The 16,778-nt window shown below is 40.7% G+C and overlaps 1 protein-coding gene across 2 annotated transcripts in view; it reads right to left on the reverse strand.

Annotated features, from left to right (window-relative positions):
* Positions 1–13,969, reverse strand: part of phactr4a (phosphatase and actin regulator 4a) — a 65,335-nt gene extending 51,366 nt beyond the window's left edge. For both annotated transcript variants that reach the window (XM_034704954.1, XM_034704952.1), the window contains exon 1: positions 13,635–13,969. The gene's annotated coding sequence lies outside the window, so the exon portion shown is untranslated. The remainder of the gene's footprint in view (positions 1–13,634) is intronic.
* Between the last annotated feature and the right edge of the window lie 2,809 nt (positions 13,970–16,778).

Raw genomic sequence — 16,778 nt, forward strand, 5'->3', positions numbered from 1 at the left:
AGGTGAACACCCAGGTACTTGTAAGATTTCACAATCTCAATGTCTGTTCCCTGGATGTTCACTGGTGTGGGAGGAGGGGCTTGCATCTTCTGAAATCCACTATATATATATATATATATATATATATATATATATATATATATATATATATATATATATATATATTATTATATATATATATACTAGCCACACTGACCCCAAATCTCACCCCCTTCCCCCCAACCCCCTCATCACTTACTTTAACTCTTCCTGTCCCATTAAAGTTACTAACCATAGACCTTTCTGGAGGCCCTGAGCTCCCTTGTCTCGTAGGCTCCTCTGAGCTGCCGTAGATGTCCTTCTGCTGTGGACGTTCCAGACTCCAGCTGATACAGACATGCTGGACTCCAGCAGCAACAGCTACTACTACTCATCTCATCACTATCACCGCTCCCTCTTTCTCTTATTCTCCTCTATCCCTCTTTCCTAACCCAACTCAGTTGAGGCAGATGTGTGTCTAACATGAGTCTGGTTCTGCTCGAGGTTTCTGCCTGTTAAAGGAAGTTTGTCCTCTCCGCTGTAACTAGCTAAATACTGTGAGGTGCAAAAAAAGCGTCTTGAGATAACGTTTGTTGTGATTTGGCACTTTACAAATTAAGATTGATTGATTGACTAGCCTTCAAATGCAGTAGCTCCATAGACTACAGTCAATGGGCTGCACACATTAGGAGGACAGGGTTTTTGGTGACCAAGCACACCAAGGCAAATGTAGACGGGTGTTAGAAAGCTACAAAACTCAAATGTTATTCTACAAGATTGTCTGTTGTGTTCTCTCTCTCTCTGGCATCGTCAGAGAGAGAGATGACGCTTGATTATTATTTTAAAAGGTATTAGCCTGTTAGCATGAAGAGACTCAGCTGGTGCTGTTTTAGATGGTGCTATATTTCATCACAGATGGATTCACTGAATCAACACGTGAGAGGAGATAAGCTCGAGTAGCAAAGACGTTTCAACACGGCTTTAAAATCCTTTTGAACTCAAAAAGCCGTGGCAGAGATCGACCGGTGTTATGGTTTAAACAGCGACCCTGTTAACTGGAGACTTTCAGCCGGATGCATCCCTCATAAACGTCTTTAGACGATCATTAAATATCTGATGAGGATATTTTGAAATCTTAATAAAAACTAAACCAGTTTGCATTCCCAGGAACTCCCTCTGTGTTTCAACAGCTGTGGAAACTCCACAAACACTGACACGTTCAGCTGAAGGTCTCCAGTTTACAGGGTGACTTTTAAAACCGGAACACCGGGAGAGACGCATTCACGGTGGGCTGAGAGAAGACTACTGTTACAAGCTGCTAAATCAAGAGAATCACCGCTTCTTCTTTTGAAAAGTACACACACATACAAAAAAGATAGAACAAATAAAAACTAATGAAAGAAAGAGAAATCAAGTGAATCACAGATGTGTGTGATGTTATTGTGGACGATGGGCGGAATAAAAACACTGCGGTTAATCTACCAATCAGACACGTTCAGCATTGCAGGCCCCGCCCCCCGAAAGCCCAGGGACCTTTGAAAAGTACTTTACCCCTAGCAGGGGCTTTTTAGGGGGGAGATTATCTACCCCTGAACTAAATTTAGACCCTGGGTCCTCTGGTCGAAATGCATGTAGTTCAGGGGTAAAGTTCCTCCTGAAGAGAGTAGAATTGAACTCTTATACATGACAGAAGGACACCATGTGTTTGGCATTTTTGCTTCAAACATTAGGAAAACATCTGATTACTGAATGTTACAGTTGATGTCATTTAAAAAAGGTATAATCCATGTATTATTCATGGTTTCCAAGCTGCCCAGAGACAGGGAGAAGTTGATCCGCGCTTCAACTAACAAATAATTTACCAGACAAAGTTCAGCCACACTCTCCGATATCCCCCGCTGCACTGAGATCAGGTGAGCTCCGGCTCTGAGATGCAGCAGCTAGCTGGTGCAGGCTGGCAGCAAAGCAAACACACAGCTGGGTTAATGTGCAGCGCTTTGTTAGCACACGAGCCACTAAAGTAGAGCAGCTGAACCTGTGGACTCGGGCCCCCTACATTGTAATGGTGGAGCCCTCAGGACACCACGTGAGCGTGTACAAACAGGCGCAAACAGGCACACAGGTTCACACCCAGTCCTGTCATTATTCCACAGAGCATCAAAGCTTCAGGAGAAGAAAGCTGGGCCGAGCTTTCAATGGAGCTCGTCTCCGGAAAACAAGCCCACATGGACATTCTCAGCATAAGCAGGCGGTGAGCGCAATTTTTGAAGTGTAGACGAATTGGCAGCCAGATTTTCAGGTTTGGTAACTGGATCTCACAGCGGGATTACAGCTGGGTATACTTTCACATGAGTGTAAGTGTAGGCCTTCTTGTATTTTTAATGGAGGTGAGGCCTCATACTTTTTCACTCAGCTAACACTGAACACAAGCTCTGACTGATATTTCAGAATAAACGGGTTCAATAAACTGAATAAAATGCAGAGTTTGCTGTGCTGTCATACATGTTTATTTGTAACATTGCCAAGAGTTGAAAATGAGGTTATTGAAGAAGATGACAGATAAAAAGCATCTGAACAAACCTGCAAACAATTCTTTACTATTCTCTAAACTTTGGCAGCATGAACAGGAGGATCATGTCAATTCACTGTTTCATTCATTCACTTTTATCATTGATTTATCAGCAGATCATTCAAACCATTCAATAAAGTATCACCGCAAAATTTAGTGAACAAGACACTTCAACATGCAGGCCTGCTCATCGTACCTAAAGTCTCTGAAAGTAGTATGAGAAGTTGATCCTTCAGTTATCAGGCCCCTCTCCTTTGGGATCAGCAACCAGTCAGGGTCCAGATGGCAGACACCCTCTCTACTTTTAAGAGTAGGCTTCAAACTTTCCTTTTTTGATAAAGCTTATAGTTAGAGCTGGATCAGGCTTGGACCAGCTCTTAGTTTTGCTGCTATAGGCCTAGACTGCCAGGGGAACGGACACACTAGGATCCTGTCTTTCCCTCTCTCTCCTCTCTCTGCCCATCTGTTAATTTAACTCACCCTGTCCCATTAAAGTTACTAACCATAGACCTTTCTGGAGTCCCTGAGCTCCCTTGTCTCGTAGGTTCCTCTGGATCTCTGCTGCTGTGGACGTGCCAGACTCCAGCTGCTACAACTACTACTATCACCGTCTCACCACTATCATCTCTCTCTCTTCATCTCCCTCTCTCCCTCTCTCCAACACAGTCTCAGCAGATGTGTGTCTAACATGAGTCTGGTCCTGCTGGAGGTTTCTGCCTGTTAAAGGAAGTTTGTCCTTGCCACTGTAACTTGCTAAATGCTGCAAAGTGCTCTGCTCATGGTGGATTAAGATGAGATCAGACTGAGTCCTGTCTGTAAGATGGGACTGGATCTTATCCTGTCTTGATGTTGGGTCTTTGTTAATAATAGAACATAGAGTACGGTCTAGACCTGCTGTGTTTGGAAAGAGTCTTAGGAGAACATTTGTTGGGATTTGGAGCTTTATAAATAAAGTCTGATTGATTGATTACTCAGAGCATAGCACTCAAAGAATCCAGCCATTGCTTTGCTGCCAAAGTATGCCAGATATTCAGTGAGGAAGACGAGTCTAACAACACCACATTATTACAGCTATCCTCACTTATTAGTCCCCAATCATGCATTTAAAGGAAACTCTGTTATAGTATTTAGTGAATAAATATTGGGCCCTACTGTTTTGATTGAAAAGACTCCTTAATTTGACACATCGAATCGGTTGAGGGCAAAAACTGACTGCGTCTTCTAGACACGTATGAGTGATATTCTGGATGTTACTGTACTGCCTTTATCAACTAGAGTTCAACATTTGTTTGATACTGAAGATGCTAAAAGACATGTTTTGTATGTTTGCATCATGGTGCTGATGCAGGTAATCATTTTTAGTTTTTGAGTTGTAAAAATCAGAACTATTTCTCTGCTAAGACTTTCAATCACTGCTACATGTGGATGCACACATCACCTCATCCGTCAAGCAGAATCAGAGCACATGGCATTTTATGTGAGAGTCGAGGCCCTGTTTTTGCAGCAATGAGCGGCGAGCTGTCTTTTTAAGTGGTGATTTAATTTGTGTGGTTAATAAAATAAACTCTGATCCGTCTATAAACACAACTTTGTTCAAAGCAGCAATAAACTCTAGGACTTAAATTAGCCGACTTAGCGAACGCATTGCACATAAACTATTCCTTTAAATTAAGAGTGAAGTGACATCTGAAGCAGGCTGCATGAACTACCCTGTAATTGTCAAAGTAACATCTGTTATCTGACTACTTCATGTCTTTGATTGTTCATTGTCAGTCCTACATTTCTGTGTTTGCCAACATCCCTTCTGTTTTATACAAGCAGCAAACTCCGGTCTCAAACGATGAAGCCAATGCGGAAGTGTTATAAACTGCAATACATCGAAAATCCGCTTGAGGCTGGCTGCAGAAACACCAGAAACCACATAGATATGAATGGGGAAAAAGACAATCTTTGCAGCATTAATAAACATGTTTACAGCCTGGTTCAAAAAACGGCTTGGCCCTACAACGCTAATCTATCTAATGGCACACACTGTACGGGGGTGAATTTTTTTCTAACCTGACGGTTAAGAAGATATTAAGATTATGAGTTTTGCCCAAATAAGGACATGACTGATGTGACTCCCCGTCGGGAACACACAGCCATTGGCTAAGAGACTCACACTACGTCACACTCTGCCTAGTTGAGTTCCGCATTACCAATATGGCTGCTGCCGTCGATTTGCTTCAAAACAGCTCTCAGGAACAGATGGGTGACGCCACGGATACTACGTCCATATTTTATACAGTCTATGGTTTTATATCAACAGGCTCACAGACACTCTTCAGTGATTGGCTGACGTTGAATTTATTAAAAACGAGATCGCTACAATCAGATGTAGTCCTCAAGTTTCCAAGATCACAACCAACTGCTAATTCACTATTACCGCAGACAAGAATTGGTAACCAATCAGAATCAAAACTTCAACAACGCAGTGTAATAAACGCTTTAGGTTTGCTCTTTGAATTACAAGACTTACTGCAAGTTACTATTTTTCTAAGACCCCACCTTCAAACAAAATCTCTCATTCTTCAACCGTCATTTCATACTCTAGATGCATCTTTATAGTTTTACTGTATAATAAAACTCACTAACCAATAATCTGATTCAGCTTAAATTCAGGAAAGGAAGGCTATTTCTTTAAGAAACAGAGCCACCAAGCATCTGCTGCTTTAATATTTTGAAATATTTGTTCACTTTGTAAAAAATCTAGTTACTGTGAATATTTTCTCATTCTGAAAGTACAATTTTTCATTGTTTTTACCGGTGCCTGGTTGTAATACAGTACTCCCGCCAGACGGTGGCTATAGAGCGTCTTAAAGCTGTTTGCTAACCACATTAAATAACAGAAGAAGAAGAAAGCTAAAATCAGAACAATTAAATCTGATATTGTTTATTGTATTTATCTGTAATACAGATTGACTTATTGCTTGTGCTTGTTGAAAATTACATGGAGAGGTCCTTGAAAAAATAATCGCATATTAAATCTCAATTGCAACATTGCCGAAAATAACTGCAATTAGATTATTTTCCAAAATCGTTCAGCCCTACTGTATACATAATTCATTGTAACACAGCCCACTGGGGTCATGACACAGCATTTCCCTGACATGCATCAATGATAAATCAATGCACACTCAGTAAAGCCACAGGAAGGTCTTCAAACCACCAGGTTTACCAATATCAGGCAAATTGGATAACCTTTAAACAGCCTCTAAAAGCACAAGTCGGAATCTTTTATACTGTATAATTCAATTCAAAGTCAGCATTATAAACTGTACTTGTTCATAGTGTTTCTTAATTCTAATGGACCCACAGAGCCACTGTTTTCATCAGCAGATCATGTTGCCTTAGCATGATGTATAAATCCTAAATGTTATGCATGATGCAGAAATGTCAGAGGAATAACCGACACGCCTAATAGATTTGATTCCTTTAAAAGGTCACAGCTTAAACTCAGCTGAGCTGTGACTGCACTGCACTGTTAGTCCACAACTTTTACACAATCCTGTTTGTTCACTGTAAGCTCCCAATTAGCTTATTAAGAACTCTCAGTTCATCGGATAAAGAGAGTCCAATCAGCCAGCGGGCCAACTGCTTCCTGCAGACTCTGCAGAATCTAAATGAAGAGCTGAGTAGGAGTTTGAGAGTGAGCTGCGTGGATCTCAATGAGCCACTGTCGACAGATAATGGCTCACACAGCTGATTATGTAAGTCCCACACAGCCCCACCATGTCCCAATGCTCCAACAACTGAAATGTTTCCTTTGATCGTTCAATCAACCAAACAAAGACGCTGCTTTTACCAAACTCAGAGACTTTTTCACAGAGCGACGCAATGAAACACTCTCTACAAGAGGGTCTGATAAAACAACAAATATAGATGACCAACTCTGGATATATTTACTTCATATTAATGGATCCGCTCATTTCCCCAGGACTGCTTCACTAACTTTCCCCAGGACCGGTCCACTACCTTTCGCAAGGACCAGTTCACTAACTATCCTCAGGACCAGTTAACTGACTTTCCCCAGGACCGGTCCACTACCTTTCGCCAGGACCAGTTCACTAACTATCCTCAGGACCAGTCCACTAACTTTCCCTCAGGACCGGTTCACTAACTTCCCCCAGGTCCGGTTCACTAACTTTCCCCAGTACAAGTTCACTAACTTTCCCTCAGGACCGGTTCACTAACTTTCCCCAGGACCGGTTCACTAACTTTCCCCAGTACCGGTTCACTAACTTTCCCTCAGGACCGGTTCACTAACTTTCCCCAGGACCGGTTCACTAACTTTCCCCAGTACCGGTTCATTAACTTTCCCCAGGACCGGTTAACTAACTTTCCCCAGGACCGGTTCACTAACTTTCCCCAGGACCGGTTCACTAACTTTCCCCAGTACCGGTTCATTAACTTTCCCCAGGACCGGTTCACTAACTTTCCCTCAGGACCGGATCACTAACTTTCCCTCAGGACCGGATCACTAACTTTCCCCAGGACCGGATCACTAACTTTCCCTCAGGACCAGTTCACTAACTTTCCCCAGGACAGGTTAACTAACTTTCCCCAGGACAGGTTAACTAACTTTCCCCAGGACCGGATCACTTACTTTCCCCAGGACCGGTTCAATAACTTTCCCCAGGACCGGTTCACTAACTTTCCCCAGGACCATTCCACTAACTATCCCCACGACCAGTTCACTAACTTTCCCCAGGACCGGTTCACTAACTTTCCCCAGGACTGTTCCACTAACTATCCCCACGACCAGTTCACTAACTATCCCCAGGACCGGTTCAATAACTTTCCCCAGGACCAGTTCACTAACTATCCCCAGGACCAGTTCACTAACTTTCCCCAGGACCAGTTCACTAACTTTCCCCAGGACCAGTTCACTAACTTTCCCCAGGACCGTTCCACTAACCATCCCCAGGAAAGGTTCACTAACTATCCCCAGGACCAGTTCACTAACTATCCCCAGGACCAGTTCACTAACTTTCCCCAGGACCAGTTCACTAACTTTCCCCAGGACCATTCCACTAACCATCCCCAGGAAAGGTTCACTAACTATCCCCAAACAGTTCAGAGTTTAGACAAACAGCTCCGTCTGACACCCGGAGCCGAGCTCCTCTGCATGCACATACTACACTTCAGCCTCCGCTGCTCCGAGCGTCCAATGTTTCTGATGCCCCGGAGACTACGGAGTGATAAAACTAATAAATGATAGAAGTCCTGATTCTGAAGTATTTTGTGACTCAGCACTCAGAGACCATTGTAAATGAATCATTTTCAGATTCTGGAGTTTTGATGTCTTTAGATTCAGAGTCAGACGGCTCAAACATGCATGCTGTGAACTCTCTCTTGACCTGTCAATCAAAGAGTTAGGCCACGCCCACACAGTCCTGAGAAATGCTCTGACCTGTGAAATGAGATGTTTTTGAACAGAGTGACTTCAGAGTTATGGATGTTTATTTTCACTCAGATTTTTGTTGAAGCTTGATTACACATTTAATTTTGAAATTCTATGTGATTTTTAAATATTCCATTTATGTTTCCTGAGGCTTTAATGTGCAGTTCTTTGTTTGCACAATGGAGTAGGGATCACTTCCCGAATGCAAAACACAGTTTCAGCAGCCTGGGGAAAAACGGATTTATTTTTAAAAAGAGGAAACAGAATGAAGTCCACAAAGACAGCACAAAAGCATGAACACTAGCTCCTGTTATCCCCCAAAGATGAAGACGTTGCTTGCATCTCTTATAGCAAGGTATTAGCGGTAGATTGGCAATCAGGTCAATATCCTGGATTCACAGAAAATGTGCAGGAGAGAGACGGATTTGAAGCTTTAGAAGTCTGGATAATTGGCTCTTATTAAGAACCTTGTGAATGATGAACACTGCAAGAGTCCTTACCCAGATACAAGCCGAGCTGTCAGCTGCAGCCTGTCCCCCATACACTGACAGGCTTATCAAACATGTTACATGACATGAATGAAAGTTGAAAAAAGGAACCGGATCATAATGACACATTTAAATAAAGTTTTAAACTAAGCTCTTCACTATCAGGGACACTGGATCAAACCACCATCTCTTTGGCAGAGGGATAGTGTACCAACAGACATCTGTTGGATACCTGCCAAGGACAGTGTCATTGTAAACAAGATTACTGCACAGAGCCAAGGTAGGCGTTCGTTTCTCACCGTTTTAATCCTGTGAAAATCAATGCCAATCCTCTGCACCACACACAATCACCACCACTCTCTCCAAACATTAAAAAGTGATACGCACCTTTATGAGTTTAGATTTAAATGAAAGTTTCCAACACCTCTTCTGCGTATAATCCCCGTCGGCTGCAACAATCCACATCTATCTTTTATTCAAAGCACAACAACATGACTGACCCGATTACAATGCTGCCTATCTAGAACAAATACAATAAAGCTGCAGCTCCTTTTGTCTCCTCTCACTCTGTGCCTGTGTCATACTTCAGGGCGTATAACTGCTTTCAGCCGGTACCAGGAGCACTGTGTGCTTGTTAGAACAAGTAGACAGGCCTGTGAAAGGAATGCAGAGGAATGCTTCACAGAGAAGAGTTGTTTCCCTTCCAGCTGAATATTGTACACCTGAAGCCAACCTCCAGTCATGAAAATGGGGTTTGAGTCGACGCTACAGCTGCAGTGTAAAAGTTGAACTTAAAGCGCAAATGAGCAGATTTAGAGGAAGAACGAGAGTCAAAATGACGACCACGACTCGGAAAAAGCTGGTGCACTGTGTGATACATCAACTAACACAGATTTGAATGGCTTGCAAATCATTGAAAACCTACATCTAACTGAAAATAGTGCAAAGACAACATGCCTTGTGTGGGTTTTTTCACTCTAAAAAGTGGGCTGCATCCTCAATACCAGTATAACCAATATGTAAGGAATAATGTTTGTTTAGCAGGTAGTTATGAGAAACAGAATTCTGACAGGGTTAGAGATCGCTAACCTAAAGTTTCTCTCACCTGCTCTGCTCCTTCATCATATTGATGGACACAATCCAATACGAAATTGTCCGTAACATGCTAACTGAAGCTAATGCTTTGGCCACATTGTTTTGATGCTAACGGAAGCTAACGGTTTCACCTCACCTTACGGTCTATGGTGTCAACAAGCAGAAGCTAAATGTGTCTGAACTCTTTTCTGTGGATTGATTTGACATGACGTGTGATCAGTTTGTCTCTGGTGTTGATCATGTTAGTAAAAGTTAATAACCATTGTCAAAAGGTTTTGACCAATCAGAGTCAAGCATCTTACACTTCCAGAAGATCAGGAAGAGAGCCAGGTAATAAACCGGTATCAAATGCAAAGAGAGGTACTTTATCGTGTAACAGTATTTTTGCCCAGATAATAGCGCTATATTAGCTAGCTCCAGGGAAACTTCCGGTTGCAAAGTAGGGGAAGGACGTGTGTTGGAGTTTGCAGCGTGCTTTTAAATATTTCGTTCGACAACATTTTTTCATCAGACAGATTTATTGTAACTACTTCAGGCAAGATGAGCGACTCTAAGAGTGCCAAACACGGCAATGACACTCCAGCTGGCGAAAGCACAGCCACCGCAATCATCACCACTCGACTCCACTTGCAGTGGATTTTGAAAAGCAGAGTTCCACGCCACATGTTAATTTTGTTAACGAAATTATGAGGACAAATGTTCGTCAAAGACTCATTTTTTCATGACGAAAAGTAGACTATGACGAACGTATGTTTTGATTTTGTTAACGAGACGAAAACTTAAGTGGCCAACCGTCAGACATTCAGAATCCATGTTTCCCCCGCTGTGCGTCTTTAAAGATGGCGTGATGACTTCCTGTGACAGGCTGAGTTATTATCTGAGGGGCTCAGTGTTGGCTTGGTCTCTACCTGCAGCAGGTGTGTTTTATGAACCAGCTCTCCTCACCTCCATGCATCTGTCTCATCTTCATTGAGGACTTTTTACCCCCGGTGTGCGTTAGTGACAAAGACACAACCGGGGGACGTCTGTTTAATATTTCATGTTTCCGTTTTTGCCACTATTACTGCAAAAAGCTCTGCATCTACAGCTTGATTGAATCAAGTTTGGTGATACATCAGACACCTTCAGTAAGTTTGGATCAACTCCTAGTCATCAGAGATACAGATGCATTTCAGAGTGCCGTGAACTGACTGTCTTGTCAAGTGCGCCTGTCACTGCAGGTAAAATCAAGGAACGTTGTAAAAGTGCAATACAGTCCTTTCATGGCATTTCTCTGTGAATCAAGAGAATCAAAATACAGTCACAGTGGCCACATCAAGAATGTTTGCTTTTGTCTTTTTAGCAGGGACAGGCTGAATTATTTCACTTCAGATATTACACAAGTGTTAAAGGAGTGAAATGTTGATGATTTGAACACTTGGTATAACCCTGATACCGATATCTGATCGACTTCATATTCAAAGAGAGAAAATGTCTCTGCAAAAATTGATTACAGTGTTTTGAGTCTTCATCGACTAAAACTAAACTAAAACTATAAAGGGCTGAAAAGACTAAAATGTGACTAAAACTAACAGGCATTTTGTCTAAAGACTAAGAATAAGACTAAATCCAAAATAGCCGCCAAAATGAACACTGGGGATTCTAATTTAAGAATCTATATTAGCTAGCTTCATCACAGACATATACCTTCATGACCGGGAGTGCAGTGAGGGAGACTCCTTAATTCAGGATAAGTGACCAGTACAGGTGGGGGGCACGACTCCAGGTGGCTTGGTTGCAGGCAGTGGGTCGGTGCCTCACAATTATCAAAGTACAGAACTTATTCCTATTAATCATACCACATCACTTCACGCTCTTACACACTGTCTTAAGAGAGATATTGACGCCTCTGTTACGTTTCATCAGTGATGTGTTATGCACTGATTGTTAAAGGTGGAGCAAAGTCCTTCGACCTCTGATCCTCTCTTTGAGGTAGTAACAGAAGCATTATCAGGGGACGACGGTGGCGACGTCGAAGCAGCTGTGCCAGTAGTGCTGCGTGTGTGCTCGTCTGAGTGTGTGTGTGTATGTGGCGCTCCCGCTGTGTTTACAAGCCGAGCCTCTCACGCTTCTGCAACAACAAAATGCATGAAGTGAAATCACACACTGGGACACCAGTGTTACCTCTGCAGGGTTCAATGTGGAAGGAAAGAGGCGTCGTGATGGCTGGACTGCATAACGGGGCTTTTGTCGAAAGGGGATTTTTTTTACAGTAGATTTTGTTTTCGTATTAAAAGTTTCACAGTCAAACTTTATCAAAACATGGAAGGCAGCAGCACTTATTCAAACTCAGTTTCAGATAGCAAGATAAAGCCATATGGTAGTCTGTATAACACTGATGTCGACTTTAGAGGTTGTCTTTTAAGTTTGTTTTTCCAGAAATCAGCTCAGAGAGATGGTCAGCATAGCAAACATCTACGTCAAAGTACGCACAGTATGTCCTCAAACTATTTGGTCAATACAGACACATTCATTCTCTCTCTCTCTCTCTCTCTCTCTCTCTCTCTCTCTCTCTCTCTCTCTGTCTATCTCCCTCTCTCTCTCCTATCTCTCTCTCTCTCTCCTTCTATCTCTCTCTCGCCCTCTCTCCCTCTCTCTCTCTCTCTCTCACACAAAGTACTTCCACCAGATTCGTGTCCGGTCCGTCTCTGATCCGCTGTGGTCCTGTTCCGTGCTCTCTCGTTCGTCAACACCCATGCATTTTCAGAACGCAGCACAGAGCAGGACCTCCGGACATCTGGAGTCATGTGACCGAAGTTTTCCCGCAGTAATCACTGAATCAAGGATTCTCCTCCTCCTCCTCCTCTCCTCATCCATGTTGTCTTTCTGGTCCTCTGAAAACCTCTGACCTGTTGACTCCAGGCCTGGCTCCGCTCATCATGACTTTGGTTTGTTGTTGTAGTTAAGTGAAATACGATCTGGTGATAACACAGAGTGTTTTATTCTGAAAATTAACCGGATGTTTTCATTTTGTTAGGGTGAAACCTGACTTCCTGTCCCGCTCCATCTGCTCTGTTGAGATTGATGCATCGTGCTCCGGCAACAATAGAAGCCTTGAGTATCTGATCCGGAGGGCTCCGACCTGCTGTATCAGAGACGCAGCCAGAACACAACAGAGCGGATCCAGTGGAAGTTAACACATTGACTAGAATAAGACCCTATCAGACCCAGTGCTGTGACGGATCGGAGACGGATTTGGTGGAATTTGGCCGATACACACACTGACATACATAATAACTATTTTAATAAATTAAATGTATGATTCGCGAGCCCTTATTTTTGTATCACAAAGAGTACTGGTGAGTTTTAAAGTGATTGCATTGATTTAAAAAAAGTATATTTTTAAAATCAATGTGTCTTATGTGGCTCTAGCTTAAAATATTAAAACATAATAATACTTAAATGATGTTTATTTGACTTCAACACCATGATTAATATAGGATAAACTGACCCCACACACCCTGTGAAACCCAACCCTGTGATTGGTTGTTGCATCAGAGTGTCTTCAATCATTGATAACTTACTGTTTAAATAATTTAAGAGAATAAAAAGGATACTCATTAAAAAGGAAAACCTTAATCTTTCATCTTATTTGTGAGTGATCTTTATAGGATGTACTGTTCATGAGTACTTAACAGTGTGACAGCCTACCTCGGTCTCCCCTACAGGTGCAGCCACCACAGGGTGATTTTGGAGTGTTAAACAAACTATCCCAGCCTGAACACAGTCCATTAAAGTGACTTCAAGCCTCAATATCCATTTCTCCTTCTAATGTGGCCTGTGAGCTAAAGATAGACCTGATTACAACGAGTACTGACATAATGCTAATCCTCTGCTAGCCAAAGTGAACGAGAGCCAGCAACAGGTGGCTAACTTACATCTCTGCAGCAGTGCTATAGCATTAGCTCTGTTAGCTTATATAAATTAGTTTTACTGTGTAGCTTAAAAAGCACATTATAACATGCTGTGAACGGGTACTCACCCTTTGTCTGTCGCTGGGAAGCTCTCCAGAAGTCAGGAGTCGAGTTTTTCCCGTGTATCTTTGTCCCCTGGTCACTTCTGACACTTGTCGTTTCGGTCCATTCACAGAGAAGGCAAGGCGGAACTAGCTTCACTTCTCCACCTTTTCACCTAAACACAGTCACTAAAGTCACTTCCTGGTGCGGACGGTGAAGCAAAGAAAACAAACACCGCCTGATGTGAACGCTTAATGCCAAAGGAGTAGCTAACTAGTGTGGACAAAACTTCTTTTAGCTGTCAAAAGGTGTTGCGAGTCAACTCGGTAGGGAGATTAAATGCTGCTGCGCATGCGCATTTCTCGGCAGGATGCTGCTCCCCCACCTGGGGAAAAAACAGTAGCTACCACATGACCATCTGAGCTCTGTGGGTGTCGAAACAACAGGTATTCACACTGCAAAAACTCAACATCTTACCAAGTGAAATTGTCAAAATGTCTTCTCCCACCTGATTTAAGATAAATTTATTTAACAAGTAACATCTGAGCAAGATAGAGGGACTTGTTTTAAGACATCATAAATATCTTGTTAAGTCAAACAATCTTGAAATGATCTTGTTTTGAGTTGTAATTTAGAAGAAACAAGGTTTATTTTACATTTCAGACATTTTTCAAGCTGAGATCTTATTTGTAGAAGATGGATAATCTTGATTGAAGACAAACCCTTTACTTGATTTAAGTAAATGCATTTTATTGTAGAATCTATCAGAACACTGCTCCATTGATAAAAGAAAGAAAGAGAGAAAACTTTTTTTTTAAGGGTGGGTTTCAGTTTTCAGGCACTGTTTCTTCTAAATCAGATACAAATATACATCCCAAAACCACATGCACACAATGAAACACCTACTTTAGAGCATAGCTGGCTTATCCTAAAAAACAACATGACTGAATATTAGTATATCCAGCTCACTATGAGAAGACATTACATCTCAAAATGCTCAAATTAAACTTTGTCATCTTATTTCAAGCACAAGATGGTCTTAAACCTAGAGAAGTGCCGCTATAATACAACTCAAATTAAGGTGAATATATCTCAAATGAAGAAGTTGACATGAAATGTATTAGTGCAGAAATCTTTTTTGAGTGAAAAAATACTAATTGTTCTCATTCCTGCCTTAATCTGAGACACTCAGCTTTAAAATACTGGTCAAATATTGCTTAAAATAAGTTTTCCCTGCTAATTGTAAGATCAGTTTTCTAAATATTCCGTCATATTTTAATAAATCTTACCAAGCAAATTTTCACTTATTCTATTGCCAGATTGTTTTTGCTCATTTCAAGGTAAAAGTACCTTGAAATAGGTTTTTTTTTCTTGTTATTGGAGGGGCATTTTTTTTTGTATTGGTTCAAGTTTTAAAAAGGGTTGTGGTAGGAGGGCAAACATTGGATTATTAAAGTTTGGCAGCCGTACCAATATTTTACATGTAGGAAAGTATATTAGTTATATTGTTTAGGTTTCCCACTCACAAACTATTGTAACCATTTCACATCTGCTTTTCATACTGTGTATGTTTTTAACAAGCTGGTACAATTGTATCTGTGTATCTTACTGTCTATTCATAAGATGTAATTGTACATAGTGAGTATATATCTGTAATATTTGCTATATTTTATTTTATTCTATTTTATTAAATTTTTACCTTTATCATTACTATTACTACTATTAGTAATGATAAAGGTAAAAACTACTACTACTATTATTTTTTATATATTTAACTATGTAAGTATACATTTTAATTTTAAAGTTTATTATCATGATGATTAATATAATGATTAACATTTGATTATTGTTGTTACTATTATAATTATCCAATAACATGGCTGAATCATCACTTGTGCTATGTTTTGCAATGTAAAAGCCACTGCAAAACAGCCAATAAACAATTGTTCACCAAAAAAAACCCACTATATAAGTACTGTATAATTGTTGTACTCTCCCGTCCTGTGTTGTTAGCTGCTGGAACAAGAGAATTTCCCCCAACGAGGGATCAATAAAGTATATCTTATCTTATTTTATATCCATTATGTTGACCGTTTATTGAATAAAATAGTTTTATTTGCAGGGGGTTTTATGTACTATTCTAGAAGAATAATCAGGACACATCTTCCTGAGGTATTAAGACGATTTCTAAAACATTTTTGAAAGAAAAAACAGAATTTAAAAGGTCAGTGTTTTAAACAATTGTGGGAACACTGTGGTAGAAGTTCATAAGAAATGCTGTCAACGTTTAAGCTGTGCATCACTGTTTACTTATTTATTTATTTTATTAATGTATTTATTTATTTGTTTGTTTGTTTTATTTTATTTTATTTTATTTTGTTTACTTTACTTTTGATGTGGTCTTTGCTGTTCAGGATGCTACTGCTTGTTAATACTTGATCACTGAAAAGAATAATAAACTATCAACCATTTTTTAAAAGTCAGTGTTTGCACTATGCACTAAAACATTTGGTCAAAAATAGCCCAAAGTACATCACAAATAATAGTTTTCTTTAATTTCAAAAAAAAAATCCTGTCTTGAAAATATAGAGTTTTGTTTTATTTCCCCCTACATTTTATCAAAAATAATATGTATTTTTCTGCAATGTGATTGTACAACCTGAATTGTGATTAAGAAAGATAATAATAATACATAATAATAATTCAGCTGTGCTCATTTTAAACTACAGGTTTTTGACTCCATGAAAAGTTTGAATATTGTGGTCTCTTCTGGCCGTTCTCTGAACTACAGCGCCTGAGCTCAGGGTGTGTTTTTGAACTGAGGACTACGGATCTGTAGCACAGATTTGTCTGCCACCTACTGGTCAGGTAAAGACTATGTCACTGAGTGCAGAGCAGAAGTTGCAGGAGCAGTCTGGAAACATCAAATCAAACCACAAGACATGCATCAAGCGTTACATGATTCATCTTAACTACAGCTGTGGATATGATACTGGCATTAGATGTGCCTGTGTTGTGAAATTGACTAATCCCCAAACAAAGAAGAAGAAAATACACATTTCTATACACACTCTTATAATGTGCACTTTAATCTAAGGCATTGATGCCAAGGCTGATAATGGAGCTGTTCAGTTTGTGTAACTCAAATATAAATTTATGTGCCCTTTGTT

This window comes from Notolabrus celidotus, chromosome 16 (assembly GCF_009762535.1).
Source record: "Notolabrus celidotus isolate fNotCel1 chromosome 16, fNotCel1.pri, whole genome shotgun sequence".
Taxonomy (NCBI): domain Eukaryota; kingdom Metazoa; phylum Chordata; class Actinopteri; order Labriformes; family Labridae; genus Notolabrus; species Notolabrus celidotus.